Source organism: Zalophus californianus, chromosome 11, assembly GCF_009762305.2.
Source record: "Zalophus californianus isolate mZalCal1 chromosome 11, mZalCal1.pri.v2, whole genome shotgun sequence".
Taxonomy (NCBI): Eukaryota; Metazoa; Chordata; class Mammalia; order Carnivora; family Otariidae; genus Zalophus; species Zalophus californianus.
In genome coordinates, this window is record NC_045605.1 from 101,259,496 (window position 1) to 101,284,319 (window position 24,824).

At 42.2% G+C, this 24,824-nt stretch overlaps 1 long non-coding RNA gene across 1 annotated transcript in view; it reads left to right on the forward strand.

Annotated features, from left to right (window-relative positions):
• The first annotated feature begins 343 nt into the window (after window positions 1–343).
• The window catches only part of LOC113915070, a 153,213-nt gene continuing 128,732 nt past the window's right edge, over window positions 344–24,824 (forward strand). The window contains exons 1-2 of the long non-coding RNA XR_003517583.2: window positions 344–552; window positions 5,337–5,480. This is a non-coding gene — a long non-coding RNA (uncharacterized LOC113915070). The remainder of the gene's footprint in view (window positions 553–5,336; window positions 5,481–24,824) is intronic.

Genomic DNA, 24,824 nt, shown 5'->3' on the forward strand with positions numbered 1-24,824 from the left:
CCTCCGAAGAGGACGCCCAAAGTGGCGGGCAGGGAGGCCTGCGAGGCGCACCCCCACACCGTGCTGCTCCCGGCGGGGTGCACCGCCTGGCCGCGGGGAGGGAAGAAGAGCCGGCCCTCGGGGCGGGGCGGGCCCGTCTTCAGCTCGACCGCGGGAGCTGGCCGGGCAAGAGGCGTTGCCGGCGAGCGGGCTCGGGGTGCGTCCTGCACGCACGCGACCTCGCCCTCCTGGTAGTCGGCCCCCAACGTCAGTTGGCACAGCGGCCGCCCGCGCGCGAGCCCCGTTTCCGGTGGCTCGGGGGTTAAAGGCGGGCGCCGCGCGCCTCAGGCAGCCCGGGAGCGCGGGGAGCGCGGAGTGGCGGCGGATGGCGCGGCGCGCGGCGGCCGCCCACCTGTAGCGCGGCGGGCACCTAACTGCCGCGGGCCTCCCGCCGCTTCTGCGGGGTGACGCCTGCGGGGACTGGGTGGGAAAACGCGGCGGAGGCGGCGCACGTGACGTCGCTCTTCCCGCGGGCGGGCGGGTAGCGGCTCCCGCCTCACCTGGTCTTCGCGGGTGAGTACGCGCGCGGAACCTCGGCACGGCGTCTCTGCCAGGGGCGCGGCCCCGCTGGTCTCCCGAGCTCTCAGCGTCCGCAGATGCTGCCGAAAGGCGGCCTGCGAGTCCGGGGGTGCAGGGCTCGGGGCCTTCCTGGAGGAGGTGCTGGGGCGTGACCGGCTGGGACTCCAGGCTGTGCATCTCCACGTCCCGGCAGCGGCCGGAGAGCGCGCCGCGGAGGCCCGGGAGGAGGGAGAGCGGGACGTTGATGGAGGCCGCCCAGGCGTGGGTGCAGCCGAGCCAGTGGGCAGTGAGCTCGGCGCGCTCTCCGTGAGCTCTGTGAAGAAAATCACATCTCATCTATTGAGCACCTAGTATTTTAGTCTCTCGCGGGCTCCTGGTCACAGGATGCACGTAGGGCCCCGCTACTGCTCTTGCACTGAATGAGGAAGTCGCCCAGGGGCACAGCCTGGAAAACTGGGTCTTTTTCCCCTTGACCAGGCAGCTTGTGCGTGAGGCCCTGTGGCTGGGAGGTCACACTTACTGCAGGCTGATTTCCGGGTGGGCCTTCGGCAGATATTCCAAAAAGGAGCCCCTTTCTGGCTGGGGCAGGCTCGAAGTAGCTCTAAGGTGGCTGTGTCAACGCTCCAGAGCCCGGGTGTATGGGCAGGGCTGAGCTTCTGAAGGGGGCTTAGCTACCGGTAAATAGTCCAGGGTCCAAGAACTGTCATGCTCCTTTCCCAGCTTGGAGCTCTCCAGGGGTGCTCTGTTCCTGAGATCAGCAGCTCCTCTCAGTGTGCCTCTGGGCGAGGTGCTGTATAACCCTATTTTAACCTCTCACCAGTTGCCTTTTACATTTTAGGAATCTGAGGCCCAGAGAAGTCAGGCAAAGTAGCAGGGTCACAGTTGGGTACACAGTGGAGCGAACATTTGAATCTAGGTTCAGTGAATGCCAAAACACACCATCCACGGATCTGTGCCTGTCCTTCCTAAGCAGTGTCAGGGTCTGGATTTGGGATCACTTAACCCAGTGGGATCACTCTTGGGTAGATCTGGTTTCCGCAACATACTTAGAGCAAGTCTTTTCTCCCCAGCATGTGTGGGAGAGAGGGCACCATCCAGAGGAATGGGTGCTGGCCTTCATGTCCCGCTATGAGTTGGAATCCGGGCCTTAGCAGTTTCATCAGCTGGGCCCTCCCACATTGTGGCTTTCTTCCCAGAGTCCCACTTCTCTCGTCTGTTATACATTGAGAACAATACAAACCTCTTCAGACTTGAGCTATTAGTGTAAAATGCCCAGCAGAGTGTCTGGCACAAAATAAGGTGTCCATTTAATAAAGTCGGTTAAGTGACTTATTCAAGGTTTGGACTTGCACCCAGGTTGGTCTGAATCCAAAGCTACATGTGGTGCCTTCCAATCTCTATTTGTGCATTCTTTTTTATTAAAAAGTGTAATTGATTTCTCATAAGGTACTTTGGGGTGGATTATTTGCTAGAGAGAAGACTATTCTCTGGGGAGACAGTAAAGCCTTTTCCTCCTGTTTGTGTATCTTCCTGTGACAAGAACAAGTAATCATGCTGCTTTCGCACATCCTGCTCAGTCCCTTGGGCTTGTGACTTAAGAACAAACACCTCACGTCACTGGAAATCTAAAGGAGTCTGGAAATTCATCGTGTTTGGTGATAGCGCTTTCCCAGGACCTGGGGCAGGTTTGGGCATTTTATAGCAGTGGACAGGGGAGAAGATAAACGTGCTTCGGCTGAGTGGTGGCTGAGCATTTGCTGATGTGGATCAGATGCAAGCAGGAGGAGGGCAAGGAAAATTCTGAAGATGTTTTGTTACCAGCCCAGGGCAGCATTTGCTGAGGTCTGGGACACGGGGGTCAAATGGTGGCCAGCACTCACATCCCCTAATTGTTCAGAGGCAGCATAAGGAACATACAGGCAGGACAGCCTTGAGTTAGATGCCAAGGCGCTGTGGCCTCGGATAAGTGTGACTTCCTCCAAAACTGGAACAGATAGGACTTTCTTCACTATTAACTTGAAAAAAATTACGGCAAATGCTTGTTGTGGAAAATTAAAAGAGTAAAGACATTAGACAAAGTGAAAAAGACCTCCTCCAGCCTGTTCCACTCCCCAGAGATTACCACGTGAACAGATGGGTGTATCTCTTTTCACACATGTGAAAGACACATATACACACAGTTTTCTTTTACAAAAATGGTACAAGGCCATACACACCTTCATTTTACCCACAGAGAAACTGATTCCCAGAGAAAGGGATGTGCACAGGGTCACACAAAAGAGATTGTAGCAGGGCTGGGTCTGAGTCCCTGCTTCCTGACTCCACATCCCAGGCTCAGTCCACGCCCCACCCTGCCTCACGGCATCTGGGCCATCCTTATTCCAGCGGAGCTCTCCAGGGGACACACATACAATTGCCCCTGCAGATAAGCAGAGGAAGTAGTCCAAATATTTAATGCAGTGCACATTGCAGTCCCAGCCAATCAGAATCCACACTGGCTGGAAATGGCCTTCCTGAGGTTACTAGCTAAATATTGGCCCGCCTGGGGAGGTCTCATTTCATACCTTATCTGTCTCTCAACGCATAGTTAGGAAGGGAGGGAGGGAGAGATGAAGGAAGGAAAGAAGATGCAAAATGGTCTTAAATAAAACCACAGAGGAAGAAAAAAAATGCTTTCAACAGAATCACAATGTTATTAACAGTAGCATTATCTATTATTTTTTAAAATAAGGACAGAGGCAAGGGAAGCAAAAGTAAAAATGAACTATTGGAACTTCATCAAGATAAAAAGCTTTTGCACAGCAAAGGAAACAGTCGACAAAACCAAAAGACAACCGACAGAATGGGAGAAGCTATTCACAAATGACATAACTGATAACGGGCTATAATCCAAAATCCATAAAGAACTTATCAAACTCAACACCCAACAAACAAAAAATCCAGTCAAAAAATGGGCAGAAGACATGAACAGACATTTCTCCAAAGAAGACATACTAATGGCCAACAGACACATGAAAAAATGCTCCACATCACTCAGTATCAGGGAAATACACAACAAAAGCACAATGAGATACCACCTCACACCAGTCAGAATGGCTAAAATTAACAGTGCAGGAAACAACATATGTTGGTGAGGATGCTGAGAAAGGGGAACCCTCTTACACAGTTGGTGGGAATGAAAACTGGTGCAGGCACTCTGGAAAACAGTATGGAGGTTCCTCAAGAAGTTAAAAATAGAGCTACCCAATGACCCAGCAATTGCACTTCTAGGTATTTACCCAAAAGATACCAACACTGCACCCCAATGCTTATAGCAGCAATGTCCACAATAGCCAAAACATGGAGAGTCCAGATGTCCCTCAACAGATGAATGGATAAAGAAGATGTGGTATATATATACAATGGAAGATTACTCAGCCATCAAAACATGAAATCAGATGGGGATATAACCAGACAATATTATGCTAAGCAAAATGAATCAATCAGAGAAAGACAATTATGATATGATTTCACTCATTTGTGGAATTTGAGAAACAAAACAGGATCCTAGGGGAAGGGGGGAAAAATAAAATAAGACTAAATCAGAGAGGGAGACAAACCATAAGAGACTCTTAACTATAGGAAACAAACTGAGGGTTGCTGGAGGGGAGCAGGGTGGGGGATGGGGTAAATGGGTGATGGGCATTAAGGAGGGCACGTGATATAATGAGCACTGGGTGTTATAGGCACCTGATGAATCACTGAACTGTACCCCTGAAACTAATATAATATAATATAAACTAGTATAAATAAATAAATAAACTAATATAATACACTATATGTTAATTTATTGAATTGAAACAAAATAAAGTTTAAAAAAATAAGGACAAGGAAATCGTGCTGCTTAAGAGAGGGGAAGATACAACAATGAAAAATGAAATAAATAGGAAGAATTTGGCTGAACTGGATTTGGGGTACAGCTTTGCACTCAGTGGCTCTGTAACCTTGGACTTAATCTTGAACTTCCTTTCTGTAGATGTCTGTGAACGTGAAGAGGGAGGGGAGGAACAAAGAGGAATTGAACCAAGATAACACCAGTTAAAGACTTGAGGGGTCTGGGACACTTTTAGTCTGATGGCCTAGATTCCAGATGGGCGTCTTAAGGTCTTTCTCACCCTGAGTCCAAGCTGATGGGGATTCTGGATTAAACCTCTAAATAAGTTTCATTCTTCAAAGTCGTATGGTTTATTTGGTAGAGGCTGGGGTACCTGTTGAGAGGATATGGAGGTGTAGTTTATAGGGGCAAGTATAAGGGGAAAACGTGAAGGATGGGGTGGCTTTCAACCTCCTCTGTTTATGGAGCAGCCTTTTAACTGAGTTTTTACCCCCAGCAGCATACTTTCTGCCTGCTTTAAAAGCCATGAGTGACCGTAAAATAAAAGGCTCATGGAGTAGGGAATTTGATTTTACTCTAGAAGCCGAGCGCTCCTCCCTGCATCAGCTTCCCTGACCAGCAGAGGGCAGTGCAGACAGCGACATCACTGGTTTGTGGTTTGTGCCCTGAAGGGACTTTACAATTTTTTTTTAATCCCAATTATGGTAAAAAACAAACAAAAAACAAAACAAAAAATACACACGTAACATAAAATTTACCATTGTAACCATTTCTAATTGTATAGTTCATTAGTGTTAAGTCTATTCACATTGTTGTGCAAACAACCTCCAGAACTTTTTTAACTTAACAGAACCGAAGCTGCATACCCCTTAAGCCACTACTCCCCATTCTCTCCTCTCCACAGCTCCTGGCAAACCACCATTCTCCTTCCTGTCTCTGGGAATTTGACCGCTCTAGGTACCTCGGATAAGTGGCATCATCCAGTGCCTGTCTTGTTGACCGGCTCATTTCACTTAGGATAATATCTTCAAGGTTCATCAACAGTGTGGTGAGTGTTGGGCTTTCCTTCCTTTTTGAAATGATTATTTTTGCCTTTTGCACAGTATGCAAATGTCACAAATCTCCTCTTGCTTGATTTGAACTCTTCCTGGTATGTCACGTATCAGTGTCCCCCTTCAAGTCCTGCCTGTGCCAGCCACGTATGCATGTTCACTGGACAGCTTGGTGCTCCCTGTGTGGGGTTGACTGGAGGAGGGGAAGCCTGGTGCTCCCTGTGTGGGCTTGACTGGAGGAGGGGAAGCCTGGTGCTCCGTGTGTGGGACTGAGTGGAGGAGGAGGTAGGAGCAGGACACCAGTACATTCACTCAGTGAGCTGTCCCTGCAAAGGGCATCTTGGCTGTGTGTATAAGACAGGATATTTCTGCACACTCCCCTTTAACGCGGGGTTTCCACGTCTGGGGATCCATTTGAAAGAAATGATTCAAATAGAAAGACAAATTCACATTCAGTACATTTAGAAAGTCATCCGTGGTGGTGCACAGCTCACAGCTCCCTGCAAGAGGGAGTCTGCTGTGAGGCCTCCAGTTGCTGCCCATTTGGGGTCTGCTCCACATTTGGGCCAAGTGTACACTCTTCTAGGGCATGGGAGGAGATGTCTCTTAGGAAGTGGGCTTTAAGCTAAACCCTGAAGGACACATAGGACTTACTCAGACCAAGAATGGATAGAAGAGTATTTAGCAGAAAAGTTATTTATAGGTCAGGCAATCACAGAATTTCACCCCTCCATCTTGGTTGCCAAGGTCTGTGCTCCCACTGGACCCATCTTGTTCCCACAAATGGCCCCAGACATGCCCTCACCTTGAATCTGCAAATGCTACTTCTAGTTAATGATGCTTAGCCAGCGAGGGACCTCTTGTAAATCCCCTAGGTGTTTAAAGATTTATTTATTTAAGAGAGAGAGAGAGGAAGCGGTGGTGGGGGCAGAGAGAGAATCTCAAACAGACTCCCTGAGCACAGAGTCTGACATGGGGCTCAATCTCACAACCCCGAAATCATGACCCGAGCTGAAATCAAGAGTCAGACACTCAACGGACTGAGCCACCCAGGTGCCCCAATCCCCTGGATGTTTAAAATAGACTTGCTAAGTGTTGGTGCAGTGATCAAGGTCATATGTCATCTCCCAGATGGGTTAGAAAAAGAAACAGAAATAGAATGGACTTGGGAACACTGGGGGAATCTATGCAAACACAAAACGTGTTCTTTTTAGCTCCGGCATAAATATCATAGAGAAATGAGCTCAGTTTCCAATAAAAGAACAGTCACTCCTACCTGCTCTTGTGGGCAGAGGATGACTGTGTTAAACCTAGGCCACCTGTCCACCAGCACCTGAAGCTCAAATGAGTCCCTCAGGTTTACATGGAAGATTGTACCATAAACTTGTAGCAGCCCAAACAAGAGGGAGAGTCAGACATGGGGAGCATCCCATGCCTGTGAATAAAGCTTGAAATAAATTCACACACAGGCTTCTAGGGTTGGAGTCTGTGTACAGCATGTTCACCACTGGAGACCCTTTCCACTTAGGCAAGGCTAGCAAACTGCCTTGGGAGTTCAGCTTCTGGTGTGTCCCCTTGGAGGAGTAGGCTGGGAAGGCTGGAGGGGAGCTATGGTATATAATCTTAACATAGGGACTTGGCTTGTTTACCGCAGGACTTGTCTTTCTCAGGCCTAAATTGCCTGGAATAGGAGCTGCAGGCTTGTAAAACCTGCAAACAGGTGATGCACCTAAGCCTTCCTGCCCTTCAAAGACACCCCACGGAGGCAGGAGGAGTGAGGGTGGCTCAGGGCTGCCACACTCCAGAGCATTCACCTTTGACTGTATCAAAGTACAGGAAACCGCCAGGACGTTGGAAGTGGGATGGGATAAATAAAAGAAGAGCTGCATGCCTGGCCCCAGTCCATGCTCAGAGACATACATGCTTCAGGGCTGAGACAGAAGGCGAATTCCATGTGGTTTCCTATCACGGGCAGGCTGGGAGCCTGTCGCTCCACCCTGAGTCACCCCTCCTAGTCAGTGGCATTGTAGTCTGTCAGCCTTAGCCTGAAATCCGGCCACTGGACAAGCACTGGGCAGCTTGAGTTGTTAGTAAAAGGGTTGAAAGCATCTCCTTCCCAACTGATCAAATGTGCTATGGGCAGGGAGTGGGGGAGTGTGTGCTCACGCCCCTGAGCTTCTGGAATGGGGGTTCTTTGATAACACATTTTGAAGTAGGCTGGGAACTTTGGTGTAAGACATCTGCTTTCAGACACAGTGGGGGTGCTAGGAGGAGCCTCTCTCCCTCTCTTTCTCCCTTGTTTGAAACCATTTTTTATAATGTGAACTCTCTGCTGTTTACACTTCCTTATACTCATATTCATATTCTGCCAACCATTCTAGAGACCAACCGCAAACAGGGCTAAAAACCAAGAGAACACAAGAGAATAGTTATGCCAAGTGAGGGCAGGTGTAAAACCAGAAATTGCTGTAAAATAGAGAAGAATAAATTAAAACGATGATATTAAAACAAAAGCTGTAAGCATCCTAAAATAAGAAGAGAAAAAATTTTTCAGGAGTGCAAAATTTTTTTAAAAAGATTTATTTGTTTGTTTCAGAGAGAGAGAGCAAGCGAGAGAGTGAGAGCACAAGCAGGAGGGGCAGAGGGAGAGAGAGAGTCCCAAGCAGATTCTGTGCTGAGCGTGGAACCCGATGCGGGGCTGGATCCCATGACCCTGAGATCATGATCTGAGCAGAAACCAAGAGTCAGTCGCTTAACCGACTGCACCACTCAGGTGCCCCATGAGAGCAAAATTTAAATAAAATTCATCAATAATAAGATTGAAAAAAAGGGAAATCAGGAAAATAATATTTATTCATGACAATAACTATAATTAGCTAAAAATGTCTCAGTCGTTATACATGAGGTACTGTCTGAGCACTCCACGGGTCTCACACACTTCTCACAAGGACTCTGAGTGAATACAAGCAGTTATTCCCACAGAAAGGTTAATGACCTGGAGGCCTGACAGATCAAACAGCTGTTTCAGGGCCAGCTAAGCTAGTGAGTGTCAAAAATGGGATTCCAACCCAGGATGTCTGATTCCAAAGCCTACACTCAAAACTGGATAAAAAGCTTCAGCCGTTTTTATTCACATTACTTCTGACATCAAATGAGAGTGTTTTCCTTTTCCTCCAACACCAACTACGTGGTAGCTTTTCAAATGTCACTTCTCCAACCCTCTGAGGCCAACTAGATGCCCAACAATTAAGTTCCATTCTGACACTGGCAATGAATACAGACCGACAGGTTAGAGGCTCAGTTCCACAGGACGGTCCCATGTCGGTCGTAAGTCCGGGGCACCTGTACTTCTGACAGATTGGCTATAAATCAGAGGATCCCCTGACCCCCTCCTCAGCCTCCATAATTTGCCAGAATGGCTCACAGAGCTCAGGAAAGCACTTTATTTATGTTTACTGATTTCTTATAAAGGATACAAATGAACAGCCAGATGAAAACGCACATAGGGAGCGGCCAGAAGCATCCTGAGCGCACAATCTCCTGTCCCTGAGGCATTGGGGTGAGCCACCCTTTGGGCATGTGGATATGTCAAAGAGGAAATTCTCCAAGTCCTATCACTTAGGGGTTTTTATGGAGGTTCCATTACATAGGCACAATTGATTAAATCATTGAGCATTGGTAACTAAACTCAATCTCCAGTTCCTTTCCCCTCCCCAGAGGTGCAAGAGTGAGGCTGAAAGTTCTGGCCTGCTAATCACATTGCTGGTTCCTCTGGCAACCAGCTACCTTCCCCCTCCTGAAGCTATCTAGGGACCCACCTAGAGTCACCTTATTAGCATAGACTCAGGTATGTTTGAAAGGGGTTGTTGTGGATAACAATAGATTCTTCTGTTACCCCATTGCTTAAGAAATTCCAAGGGTTTTAGGAGCTCAGTGCCAGGAACTGGGGGGCTCAGTTGGTTAAGCGACTCAGGTCAGGATGGAGTCCCGCATTGGGCTCCTTGCTAAGCAGGGAGTCTGCTTCTCCCTCTGACCTCCCCCTTGCTCATGCTCTCTCTCTCAAATAAATAAAAATAAAATCTTAAAAAAAAAAGCTGAGCAAAATTAAAAGAAGTATTGTGTCTTTGATTTGAACTTCCCTGACGGCTAACGATGATGAACATTTTTTCATGTGTCTGTTAGCCATTTGTATGTCTTCTTTGGAGAAGTGTCTGTTCATGTCTTCTGCCCGTTTTTTGACTTGATCATTTGTTTTTTGGATGTTGAGTTTGAGAAATTCCTTATAGATCTTGAATATCAGCCCTTTGTCTGTAGTGTCATTTGCGAATACCTTCTCCCATTCTGTAGGTTGCCTCTTTGTTTTGTTGACTGTTTTCTTTGCTCTGCAGAAGGTGTTTATCTTGATGAAGTCCCAAAAATTCATTTTTGCTTTTGTTTCACTAGTCTTTGGAGATGTATCTTGAAAGAAGTTGCTGTGGCCAATGTCGAAGAGGTTACTGCCTATGTTCTCCTCTAGGATTTTGATGGATTCCTATCTCACATTGGGTCTTTCAGCCATTTTGGGTTTATCTTTGTGTATGGTGTTAGAGAATGGTCGAGTTTCATTCTTCTGCATGTGGCTGTCCGATCTTCCCAGCACCATTTATTGAAGAGACTGTTTTTTACCCATTGCATATTTTTTCCTGCTTTGTCAAAGATTATTTGATCACAGAGTTGAGGGTCTATATCTGGGCTCTCTATTCTGTTCCACTGGTCTATATGTCTGTTTTTGTGCCAGTACCATGCTGTCTTGGTGATCACTGCTCTGTAATACAGCTTGAAATCAGGCAATGTGATGCCCCCGGCTTTTTTTTTTTTCTTTTTCAATATTTCTTTGGCAATTCGGGGTCTTTTCTGATTCCATACAAATTTTAGGATTCTTTGTTCCGGCACTTTGAAAAATGTCATTGGAATTTTGATCAGGATGGCATTGAAGGTATAGATTGCTCTGGGCAGCATAGACATTTTAACAATGTTTATTCTTCCCATCCATGAGCATGGAATGTTTTTCCATCATTTTGTGTCTTCTTCAAATTCTTTTGTGAGTGTTCTGTAGTTCCTAGAGTATAAATCCTTTACCTCTTTGGTTAGGTTTATTCCGAGGTATCTTATGGTTTTTGGTGCTATTGTAAATGGAATCGTTTCTCTAATTTCTCTTTCTACAGTTACATTGTTAGTTTATAAGAAAGCAACTGATTTCTGTGCATTGATTTTGTATCTTGCCACATTACTGAATTGCTGTACGAGTTCTAGTAATTTGGGGGTGGAGTCTTTTGGGTTTTCCACATAAAGTATCATGTCATCTGCAAAGAGAGTTTGACTTCTTTGCCAATTTGAATACCTTTTATTTCTTTTTGTTGTCTGATTGCTGTTGCTAGGACTTCTAGTACCATGTTGAACAATAGTGGTGAGAGTGGGCATCATTGACATGTTCCTGATCTTAAGGGAAAGGCTCTCCGCTTTTCCCCATTGATGATGATATTCGCTGTGGGTTTTTCATAGATGGATTTTATGAACTTGAGGAATGTTCCCTCTATCCCTACACTCTGAAGAGTTTTAATCAGGAAAGGATGCTGTATTTTGTCAAATGCTTTTTCTGCATCAATTGGGAGGACCATATGGTTCTTCTCTCTCCTCTTCTTAATGTGTTCTATCACATTGATTGATTTGTGAATGTTGACCCACCCTTGCATCCTAGGGATAAATCCCAGTTGGTCGTGGTGGATGATCCTTTTAATGTACTGTTGGATCCTATTAGCTAGGATTTTGTTGAGAATTTTGGAATCCATATTCATCAGGGATATTGGTCTGAAATTCTCTTTTTTGATGGGGTCTTTGCCTGGTTTGGGGACCTTACACTAGTAGAATGGCAAAAATTGACAAGGCAAGAAACAACGAATGTTGGAGAGGATGTGGAGAAAGGGGAACCCTCTTACACTGTTGGTGGGAATGCAAGGTGGTACAGCCACTTTGGAAAACAGTGTGGAAGTTCCTCAGAAAATTAAAAATAGAGCTACCCTATGACCTAGCAATTACACTAATGGGTATTTACCCCAAAGACACAGATGTGGTGAAAAGAAGGGCGATATGCATCACAGTGTTCATAGCAGCAGTGTCTGCAATGGTCAAACTGTGGGAAGAGCCATGATACCCTTCAACAGATGAATGGATATAGAAGATACGGTCCATATGTACAATGGAATATTACTCAGCCATCAGAAAGGATGAATACCCAACTTTTACATCAACATGGATGGGACTGGAGGAGATTATGCTGAGTGAAATAAGTCAAGCAGAGAAAGTCAATTATCATATGGTTTCACTTATTTATGGAACATAAGAAATAGCATGGAGGACATTAGGAGAAGGAAGGTGAAAGTGAAGGGGGGAAAATTGGAGGGGGAGACGAATCATGAGAGACTATGGACTCCAAGAAACAAACTGAGGGTTTTAGAGGGGGGGGGGGGGAGGGTTAGCCCTGTGATGGGTATTAAGGAGGGCATGTACTGCATGGAGCACTGGGTGTTATACGAAAACAATGAATCATGGATCACTACATCAAAAATTAATGATGTATTGTATGGTGACTAACATAATTGAATTTTAAAAAAGCAATGAACTAACTAAAAAAAAAAAACCAATTCCCTTCACAGTACCATCAAAAATAATAAATCACTTAGTAATAAATTTAACCAAGGTGGTGAAAGATCTGTACATCAAAAATAATAAATCACTTAGTAATACATTTAACCAAGGTAGTGAAAGATCTGTACACTGAAAACTACAAGACTTGGATGAAAGAAATTACAGATACAACCATGTCATTTTCGTCCTTAAATTTCCTTAATTCACCCTGTTTTTTCAGGCCTTATGCTTTGCAATTGCTATTTTCTCTGCTTTGAATTCCATCCTACCCTGCCACCATATAAAAAAATCTTATTTCAACATGCAGCTTTGGTAAAATTTCCACTGGGAAGCATCTCTGAATCTCTCCCTGAAACCTCCAGCACATATAATTTTTTTCTGCCTTGTTTTATTGACCTTATTAATGACAGTAGGTTTCAATAACATGCAGCATCTTAATGGGACGGCAGTATCACAATGAGAAGTTGTGAGTTAATGTGAATGAGTTGGTATGGTTTACAAAAATACTAATTTAAAGGGATACATGCACCCCGATGTTTATAGCAGCATTATCTACAATAGCCAAATTATGGAAACAGCCCAAATGTCCATCGACTTGAGTGGATAAAGAAGTTGTGGTATACACACACACACACACACACACACACACACACACACAATGTGATATTACTCAGCCATAAAAAAGAATCAAAATTTGTGTTTTTAAAGGTAGGAAATATATTTTTCCCTTAGGTTAGGAGTTAAAAATTATTGATTTATTACAATTTGGAAGTATAGCCTGGTATATTAATTATATTAATATTATTATAGCCTGGCATATTAATTATACTAATTTCCTTTAATATCTTTAAAAAAAAGATCAGCCTCTTACCTATGCCATCAACATAATCTTAAGTTAGCACATCCTTCCATTGGTTGCCTCTATTCCCACAAACCAGATGCAGGAAATGACAAAGTGTGTTTGGTCTTTAGCATCAGCAGGATGCTGTTTGGGGGCCTGTTTTGAAAACAAAACAATGAATGAATATGGAAGTGTACCATATGGTTTTAATTAACTTTCTACCTGTGCTGTTTCTTTATCTTGTTCATTCTTCTGTTTCTGCACATTTCATGCCATGTTGTAATTTGTGGACTTATCTATATTCTCCTCTAGGCTGTGGATTTTTTGGGGGATAAGGACTTGTTCACTATCACTATGATTCATTTCTATATCCCTAGAATCGATCACATTGTTAGGCACATGATAGGCACATAGAAAATATGAACACAGAAGCATATTCATTCCACATCTGGCACCTTACCTGCTTCTGAGGGCAAATAACTACTGTGTTAAAATCAGACCTCTTGTCCACTAGGGCCTTTAGCTTGAATGGGTTTCTCTGGTTGCCGCATTCCAAGAAAGGGCGAGAATCAGCTTGTTAGGAAGGGATGGTAAAGTGCCTTGTCTGATCAGGACAAGGATTATTTCCATGAAAGAGTGAAGTTTTATGATTGGAAGTTACCTAATGAGCATTTATGCCAAACAGTTTTTAGGTTCTACTTTTTTGCCTCATAAATATATCTTTTAAAGACTTTTTAAAAATTATTTTAGAGAGAGAGATTGCAAGCAGGGGGAGGAGCAGGGAGAGGGACAAGCAGACTCCACATTGAGTGCAGAGCCTGACATGGGACTTGATATCACAACCCTGAGATCGTGACCTGAGCTGATCAAGAGTCAGATGCTTAACTGACTGAGCCACCCAGGGGCCCCAATAAATATATCTTTTAAAAAATATTCATATGGTAAAATTTTCAGACCTTATAATTTGTGAATAAAAATCATGAACTCTCCCATTGTAAAATTTAATAAGATCTTTAATGGATTTCCTTCTATTCATGTACAAACATAATACCTAATGAAAATTGAAGTGAAAATTTTCAGATAACATTTGATTTTGAAATGTTTTCCTCTCATTGAATAAATATATTATAGCCATATTTCTTTTACAAAAAATAAAAATGATTTTTAATGACTGCATAGCATTTTATAATATGGATGAACCAACATTAATTTTTTTACACTTTTTATTCATTCACATGAAGTAGCAAAGATAGTACAAAGAGGTCCCATCTACTCTCACCCAATATTCCCCAATAGTAAATCTTAAGTCACTGTAGTACAATGTCAGAACTAGGAAAATGTCAATTTTGGCACATTGGCACAATGTGTGTGTATGGCATTTTATCCAGTAGATTCATATAAACACCACCACAGTCAGGATACAGAATTACCACCACTCCTAGAGCTACCCCTCATAGTCAAACCCACCCTCACTTCTCTCAACATTGACATCCTTTTACCCTCCTCCAATTATAGTAGATTCTATATATTACATAATCTTAAATATTCCTTCTACATACACTGATAACCACATCAGTCAGTGTTACAATTTTTATGTCAACAGTTAAATATAATATAGAAAACTCAAGAGGAAAAGTCTTTTGTATTTATCTATATTTATAATTTCCATTCTATTTTTCTTATGTTCCAAGATTTCTTATTTTGTTGTTTCCTTTCTATTTAGAGAATTTATTTTAGCCATTCTTTTAGGATAGGTCTGCTGGCAACAAATTCTCTTAGTTTTCCTTGATTTTCTCTTTATTCTTGATGGATATTTTTGCTGGGTATAGAATTGGTTGGTTGACAGTTTTTCAGCCCTTGAAATATCTATGACATTTTCTTCTAGCCTCCATGTTTTTTGATGAGACATCTGCTGTCATTCAAATTGGGTTTTTTCCCCTAGAAGTAAGGTATCATTTCCCTCTTGCTGCTTTAAGCATTTTTTCTTTTGTCTTTAGTTTTCAGAAGTTTGACTATATGTGTTGGCATGGATTTCTTTGGGCTTATCATGTTTGGGTTACACTAAGCTTCTTGAGTCTGTAGGTTCATGTATTTTGCCAACTTTGGGGAGTTTTCAGCCATTACTTTTTCAAATACTTTTTCAGTTCCACTCTGTCTCCTCTGTTTTGGGGGCTATAATACTGCAAGTGTTAGACCTTTCAGTATAGTCCTATAGGTCTCTGAAACTCTCTTCTCTTTACTCCCCAGTTTTTCATTTATTGCCATTGTTTTTGTAATTGTAACATTTAATGATGGATGCTTTAAAATCCTTGTCAGTTAATTCTAAGATCTGTGTATTTTATTGTTAGTATCTGTTGATTTTCTTTTTTCAGTCAAGTTGTGGTTTTTCCTGTTTTTTAAATGATAAGTGATTTTTAAATAGAATCCTGGACATAGTGTTGGACAGTATGCTATGAGACTCTGGATATTATTTAAATTTTCTGTTTTGGTTGGCTTTCTCTGACACTGCTCTGGCAGGGGAAGAAGTAGGAAGGGGAGGGATATTCCTTACTGCAAGCTGGAGGTAGAAGTCCAGGTTCCCCATTCAGCCTTCAGTGACACCATAGCGGGATAGAGTCCACCTATTATTATGGTAATGGGAGTTCCAGTTCCTACCAGACCTCCACTGATACCCTGGCTTAGAGGGACTGGGTACTGTTTTGCTGCTTTCCATGTACTCTACACTGATGCCATCATAGGAGTGTATGGGTTCTTTATTGCCTGGTGGTAACCAGAGTTCTTGTTTCCTTAAGAATGACCCATTCTCCCCTTTAAGGACTCAGGAAGGTTCTTCCTCAAGGATTTTTCTAGCATCTGAGCATCTGTGAACCCTGCAAGTGGAGCATGTTAATAAGTAATAAGTCTGGAGAGAGGACCAAGAAACAACCAGGAATGGAAAATTATGAATCAATAGTGACTAGACCCACATACCTCTACCTGGACCATAGAAAGTAAGAGGTGAGATAAATTTTCCCACTTCTAAAATAACTGCCTTAGGAGGGGGAAAGAAAGTATAGTCACTCTAGATCTCTAGACTTACTGTGATAGAAATTTGGGGTGGCATAATGAAAATTTTGAGAGGATGACCTCATAGAAGACACCAGGAACACAGGAGAGTAGCAGGTTCTACGCTAATGGGCAAGCTCAGGACCTTCTTCAGTGCTCTTTATTGGTGTCACTCTCATTTAAGTACTCACCACCTCCAAGGGAGGATGAGACTGGCAGAAAGCACAGGGTCTCTTTTTGATAATTTACATTTCACTTTCTTACACTACCCTCAATGTCAATCATTAAAGACACATTTATTTTAACAAACACATTCTTTAAATACACAAGTGCATCTTTTGGAATTGAGTTGCTGTCTGTGATTATCTACTGTCACCACTAACAAGCTACGTAATCTTCAAAAGGTTACTTAACTGGGTTCCTGGGTGTCGCCATCAAGTGTCTGCCTTCAGCTCAGGTCATAATCCCGGGGTCCTGGAATCGAATCCCACATCAGGGTCCCTGCTCCACGGGAAATCTGCTTCTCTCTCTGCCTCTCTTTGTCTGTCTCTGTCTCTCTCTGTCTCTCATAAATAAATCAAAAAAACTTTTTTAAAAAAGGGTTACTTAACCAATTTGTACCTTGGTTTCTTCATTAATAAATTCTACTGTAAACAGATCCTAACTCAGAAAATTGTTGTAAGGAGTAAATGAGTTAGTGCACATTATGTGTATAGAAGGGTTTCTAGCATATATTAACTCAAAATGTTATTTTTAATATTGTTATTATTAATATTATCAGTGACAGTTAACTACACAACAGTTTGAATAATCCATTGGATTGTGTTTCTGTGTTGAAGGCATGGAAGGTAACTTTAACTTAGACCACAATGGGAATGCATTGGTGCAAATAGTGCCCTTGGAAAAATACTAGTACATATATATCATAGCGATGGTATGATGATCAAATGGGGTAATCCATGCCCTGGCACCAAGGAAATGAAAAAGTGCATGTAAAACTCTCAGCAGAATGCCTGGCATAAAATAGTATTAATATGCATTTGTTATTATCATTCCATGGAGGAAGCAGGAAAAAGATGGTTTTATGTACTTAGTCCTTTAGTGCTGAAGCACTTTGGCTTCCCAGATCTGTAGCTAGCACATTCTTGTCTTTCTTCTTTTTAGAAACACATGTCCTTTGGGATGATCAGTTAAGATACAGACTTGTAGAGATAAGATTAGTGTTGTTTACTTTCAGTGGGAAAATGTTTCTGCTTCCAAAGATCTCATTAGCTTTTTAGAACCTGCTGCATGAACAGGTTTGAGATTGCTTAAAGGAGTTAATATTCTCGACCTTTCCATGTCCATGTGCCCTATCCCTCAACCCCATTTGCTCCTCATTCCTTTGGGGATACCAACAGGCCATTTCCCCTTCTAAATCTACTTATTGGTTTGAGGAAAGGAGAGTCTTTGTCAGCATCTTTATAGCTGTGGTTGTATCTTTTTAAAGAAACTTTACTGCTGAAAAACTTAAAGAGGTGTGGTTAAATGCATAAGTGTACAGCTCTACAGGTTTGACACATGTATATGCCCATGAAACCATCATCACACTTAAGATCTATAACATTTCCTTCATCCCTAATGTCCCTGAATTTCCCTTTGTAGTTGGTTGCTCCCCCCTGTTAGCCAACTCAAGAATTGATCAGCTTTATTTTTTCTTAATAACATTCTTTTTCTCTAGCTTACTTTATTCTAAGAATACAGTATATTATACATATATAAATTATAGGTGAATTGTTTATGTTATTGGTAAGACTTCCAGCCAACAGTAGGCTATTAGTAGTTAAGTTTTGGGGAATCAGAAGTTATATGTGGATTTTTGACTATGTGGGGGGGGGGGTCAGTGCCCTTAACCCCTGTGTTGTTCAAGGATCAACTGTACTTCTCTCTCCTGCTTAACATTTATCCAAGGAACAAGCTGCCACCTTTAGAATGTTTCCTAAAGGAGTAAATAGAATATTGCCCTTGTAGTATCCTTATACTACAAGTGTGAAATAAATGTTACTTGGATAAGCATCCTTCCTTACAAATGTTATTACCTCTCCATTCACTCACTGCCTTTCCAAAATCCTTCCATACCATTTATCTTTTCAGACAGGAAACCTGACTTTGTCCTTCCAAGAATATTTTCCACAGTATATCTGCTGGGTACATTGTAGGTACAGATGCATTATTTTTCAAATTGAATAGATTGCCTTTCCTCTGGTGTAAGTGTCAGTAAAGAGGGGCGCCTGGCATCAGGGAAATCCAAATCAAAACCTCAATGAGATATCACCTCACACCAGTCAGAATGGCTAAAATTGACAAGTCAGGAAACAACAGATGTTGGCAGGAATGCGGAGAGAGGGGAACCCTCCTACACTGTTGGTGGGAATGCAAGTTGGTGCAGCCACTCTGGAAAACAGTATGGAGGTTCCTCAAAAAGTTGAAAATAGACCTACCCTATGACCCAGCAATTGTACTACTGGGTATTTACCCCAAAGATATGAATGTTGGGATCTGAAGGGGTATGTGCACCCTGATGTTTATAGCAGCAATGTCCACAATAGCCAAACTGTGGAAAGAGCCAAGATGTCCATCGACAGATGAATGGATAAAGAAGAAGTGGTATATATACACAATGGAATATTATGCAGCCATCAAAAGGAATGAGATCTTACCATTTGCAATGACGTCGATGGAACTGGAGGGTGTTATGCTGAGCGAAATAAGTCAATCAGAGAAAGACATGTATCATATGACCTCATGGATATGAGGAATTTTTGATCTCAGGAAACAAACTGAGGGTTGCTGGAGTGGTGGGGGGTGGGAGGGATGGGGTGGCTGGGTGATAGACACTGCAGATGGTATGTGCTATGGTGAGCGCTGTGAATTGTGCAAGACTGTTGAATCACAGATCTGTACCTCTGAAACAAATAATACAATATAGGTTAAAAAAAAAAGAAGATACAGGAGGGGCAGAATGAAGGGGGGGAAATCAGAGAGGGAGTTGAAGCATGAGAGACTATGGACTCTGAAAAACAAACTGAGGGTTCTAGAGGGGAGGGGGTTGGGAGGATGGGTTAGCCTCGTGATGGGTAATAAAGACGGCACATTCTGCATGGAGCACTGGGTGTTATACACAAAAAATGAATCATGGAACACTACATCAAAAACTAATGGTGTAATGTATGGTGATTAACATAACAATAAAAAATTTTAATAAAAGAGGGGTGCTTGGGTGGCTCAGTCATTAAGTATCTGCCTTCGGCTCAGGTCATGGTCCCAGGGTCCTGGGATCGAGCCGTGTATCAGGCTCCCCGTTCAGCGGGAAGCCTGCTTCTCCCTCTCCCACTCCTCCCTGCTTGTGTTCCCTCTCTCGCTGTGTCTCTCTCTGTCAAATAAATAAATAAAATCTTAAAAAAAAAAAAAAAGAAACTCAGCACTTCCTATCCAAAACCAACAAGAGCATTTGCTTTTCCCCACCTTGTTGTAGGAGAATAGGAAGGAGGAGGCATCACAAAGCAGTGATTCTCTCCAGTGAGATGAACACTCACCTGAAAAATTGTCTCCACACAGAGAGGTCCCCAGGAACAAAAGAGAAGCAGCAGGCTTTTCCAGAATATGAAATTCCCTTTGTCCTGGCATGTACAGCTAGGACCTGTAAAATGTGTTTTTTTAATTTAAATTCAATTAGCCAATATATAATACATTGTTAGTTTTAGATGTAGAGTTCAATAATTTATCAGTTGTGTATAACACCCAGTGCTCATCATATCACGTGCCCTCCTTAATGCCCATCACCCAATTAACCCATCCCCCTACCCACATCCCCTCCAGCAACCCTCAGTTTGTTTCCTATAGTTAAGAATCTCTCATGGTTTTTCTCCCTGTCTGATGACTTCCCACTCAGTTTTCCCTCCCTTCCCCTATGATCCTCTGTTTTGTTTCTTAAATTCCACATATGAGTGAAACCATATGATAATTGTCTTTCTCTGATTGACTTATTTTACTCAGCATAATACCCTCCAGTTTCATCCACGTCAATGTAAATGGTAAGTATTCATCCTTTCTGATGGCTGAATAATATTCCATTGTATATACCACATCTTTATCCATTCATCTGGTGATGGACATCTTGGCTCCTTCCACAGTTTGGCTATTGTGGATATTGCTGCTATAAACATTGGGGTGCAGGTGCCCCTTCAGATCACTACATTTCTATCTTTCGGGTAAATCCCTAGTAGTGCAATTGCTAGGTCGTAGGATATCCCTCACACGCACACAACCGTGCAGACATGCAGAAACCCGGGCAGGTGGCCAAACCCCTCACAGATATCAGACACAGATCTCCCCACATCCCAGGTTAGCCGTGTAGATCCAACCCCACGATACCAACGGGCATTCAGACACACATAGGATGGCAGGGGTAGCTCTATTTTTAACTTCTTGGGAACCTCTATACTGTTTTCCAGAGTGGGCTGCACCAGCTTGCATTCCCACCAACAGTGTAGGAGGGTTCCCCTTTCTCCGCATCCTCACCAACATTTATTGTTTCCTGTCTTGTTAATTTTAGCCATTCTGACTGGTGTGGGGTGGTATCTCACTGTGGTTTTGATTTGTGTTTCCCTGATGCTGAGGGATGTTGAGCATTTTTTCATGTGTCTGTTGGCCATTTGTATGTCTTCTTTAGAGAAATGTCTGTTCATGTCTTCTGCCCATTTCTTGACTGGATTATTTGTTTTTTGGGTGTTGAGTTTGATAAGTTTTTTACAGATCTTGGATACTAGCCTTTATCTGATAAGTCATTTGCAAATATCTTCTCCCATTCCGTAGGTTGCCTTTTAGTTTTGTTGACTGTTTCCTTTGCTGTGCAGAATCTTTTTATGTTGATGAAGTCCCAATAAATTTTCTACAAAAATCACTAAGCTGAAGCTCTTAATGTAGACCTAGACCTTTTAAAAAGCTGGAGGTGTGGATAAGTTTCTATTAGTTGGTATAGGAACCAGAGGCATTCAGTTTCTCCCTCTGGGTCAAGGGTTCAGAGAACTGGTTCTGCAAGTTTGGAATTCTGGTTGTATCCCAGGGTTTGGATCCTGAGGCTACCATTTACCAGTTGTGTGTCTTTGGCCAGTTATCTAATCTCTCTATGCTTTAGTTTCCTCTTATGTAGGTGGAGTTAATAATACTACCCACTGTTACTAATTGTTTTTTTTTAATTAAATAGGTTAGCATTAGTGAAATGCTTAGGCAAGTTCCTGATGAATATAAAATATATATTGTGTTTCTTTTCTTTTTTTTTTTGAAGATTTTATTTATTTATTTGACAGAGAGAGAGAGCGAGAGCAGGAATACAAGCAGGGGGAGTGGGAGAGGGAGAGGGAGAAGGAGGCTCTCCGCAGAGCAGGGAGACTGATGTGGGGCTCGATCCCAGGACCCCAGGATCATGACCTGAGCCAAAGGCAGACGCCCAACGACTGAGCCATCCATGCGCCCCTATATTGTGTTTCTTAAGTGAAACAAAACAAAACAAAATTACCCTAATGTAGGTTAGGTTGCCTATGTAAATGTGTCTCTCAAAATACTGAGTGAAATACTTTTCCCTGTGGTTGGAGATCCAGCCCCTTTTTGATATGATTATGCTAATAAAGAGAAAAATGATGCAACGAAGAGAAGAATATAAAAAAGAGATGATATGTTGTCCTACAGCACAGTCGTACACAGTCCAGATAACTGTGTGTGCTTTTCCTGTTAAACGTCCTCATCAAATTCCTCATCAGTGTTGACTCAAGGCGACTATTCCTAACCAGCTCATTATATGTAAGTGGAAATGTTCAAGTCACAAAGTTAGATAAACCTTTGCCTTAATTTGAGATTCCTGGTATTGAAGAAAAGCAAAATCATGTTAAAACATTATCCAAATGTAACCAGATATCTTAGCAGACATGAAGTAACTTGAAAACAGATAAAAGTATTGAAGTTGTCTCCATCTCATAAGGGAACTAACTTAGGAGAGGAAGAAGTCGTTTGAAGTCAGGTAGGATTTTATTTATCTTAGACTAGATTGTTCCAACTCACCTTTGGTGTTAATCCAGTGTGTTTGCAATGGCACAGATTCCCAGCAGCTGGCCAAAGAAAATCCAAGCCTATTGTAGTACCCCTAACCCTGTGGGCTGAAGTACATAAGCTAGTTTGCTATTGCTATACGGCTTGACGAGTGTTATTTGTTATGAGAGATAATTGGAAGCACAGTAATAGATGACCACCTTGGGCTGTCCAGTTCCAGTTCTCAAGAGGTGTCTCATCAGCTAGCAGGTATAATTCCAGGTGTACTTGACACTTTCAGACTCTTTGAAATGACGCACGGTCCACTGAGGGAGCTGGGGGAGAGATACACTGGAATGGCCTAAGATTCCCACAGTCCTGGCATGGCATAAAAGAATGTGATTCCCTTAGAGGATAGGAAGACAAGAGACTTTTGTGAGGTATGTTTAAATTTGCTAATGCTGTGGGTTTTGTATATCTTGGTTTTACTATGAACAAACAGTTTCTGATTCTCAGGAATATTTTATATGTCCATCTTTACAGCACAAGGACATTTCCTTCTTCTATATATTGTACAAAAAGAGTATAATTATTGGTAAGATTAATGTAACAGTATGGTACCATCTTTAAACTTCTTTCTATGTCTAAGAATTTTGAACCTTGTATTGCTTTGTTAGGATAACTCAAGGTTTCAAATGTTTGAGTCCTTGTGGGGGTGCCTGGGTGGCTCAGTCAGTTAAGCATCCCACTCTTAGTTTCAGCTCAGGTTGTGATCTCATGGGTCGTGGGATCAAGTCCCACGTGGGGCTCTATGCTCAGGGGGGTGTCTGCTTGCAGATTCTCTCCCTCTGCCACTAACCCCCTACTCACTCGCTTTCTCAAATAAATCTTTTTTTTTAAAAAAAGCAAATATTTGAGTCTTTGGGATCTGATTTGCAGTATTACTACCAAGAAAATACCTCTGAAAGCTCACAAAAAGCTAGTATGACCGAGTGTTGGAGTGATTCATGTGGTTAAGATTGAGTGATAATATTTGATAAGTTTTATCAAATTTGGTCAATTCTTGTTGACAAAACTTTACAAAAGTGTTGTTCCCGCAAACATTCCATGAATGTTTATCAATAGTATCTTTCTAATCTTCCTAAAGCCTAGTTGTTGACCAGAATATCATTGTTCAAAATTAAATTCAATAGCATCAGTTGAATATATGTTCATTATTTGTGGGGTTTTCCCCAGGAGCGGCCCTGTGTAGAAATTCTTTAAGTTGACTGCATTAGCAATAGCTTGAAAGAAATAAATTATAGAATTAAGATGGAATTGTCCTTAGAACCTAAAGAAGTTGGGGTGCCCAGGTGACTCAGTTGGTTAAGTGTCGGACTCTTGATTTTGGTTCAGGTCTCGATCTCGAGCCCTACCTTGGGCTCCAGACTGGGCTGGAGCCTGCTTAAGATTCTCTCTCTCTTTGTTCTTCTGCTCCTCTCCTGCTGTGTTCTCTCTCTCTCTCTCTCAAAATAAAAAAAGAACCTAAAGAAGTTAATTAGCAGTTAAGGGGAATATTTGACAGAAAATCAGAATTGGATAACTTTAAACTGGAAAAAAGGATAATACAATAAAAAATCAAAACAAGAAAGGATATAAACATGTGAAGGAAAATGGGACTATTAGTAGAATCTTGTTTCTGTGGTCTTTAGTGGAAGCTGAGAAATTTATCTGGATTTCTGGTTTTGTTTTTGTTTTGCTTGTTTTCAGGCAGTCATCTTCTGCATACTATCTGCTTTCAGAGGTTCCCTGGAAAAACTGCCTTTACAACTTTTAATGGGTGAATTCTTCCAATTCTTTTCATCTGGGGATAAGCCTTTGTGTAAGCTTACAGCTATATTGGCTATCAGGAAAACCCGATAGAATCTTTTACAGTGAGGGCCCAGGGCAGTCTTTTTTAGATTTCTTTTTCCAGAATTACCTGCTTTTATTTTTTTTCATTTTTTTAAATTGACTAGAGGTGACACATCCTGTTACATTAGTTTCAGATGTACAGGATAGTGGTTCAACATCTCTATACCTTATGCTGTTCTCACCACAAACACAGCTACCGCCTGTCACCATTCAGCACTACTACAGTATCATTGACAATATTCCCTAGGATGTACCTTTTATTCCCATGACTTATTCATTCCATACCAGAAGCCTGACTACAAAAGATCCGTCAGGTCAGATTTCCAACAGCCCTGGTAAATGGTCATCCTGGGCAACTCTTAGCACCCAAAGGTCTGTGTTTTTCCATGGAACAGTGTTCAATAGCTGAAGATATTCTTTTCCTTTATTAAAAAATCATTCTCTAGTGAGCAGGTTTTATGGGGAAGTAATGAAAGTATAATGTGGTGTCTGCCTATTGCACTGTTTAATGACAATGTTTTAGAAGCTTTAGCAATTTATTTTTTTAAAATTTTTTTATTATGTTATGTTAGTCACCCTACTGTACATCATTAGTTTTTAACGTAGTGTTCCATGACTTATTGTTTGCCTATAACACCCAGTGCGCATTGCAACACGTGCCTTCCTTAATAATGAAATAATATTATCAATTTGAATGTAAATTTACATTATACCTACAGAAGTAAAACAATATGCCTAAGTAGTGTGCAATATGAATTTTCATCTATGGCTTTAGGACATAATATATTCTATTATTTCTCTAAACCAGTGGTTA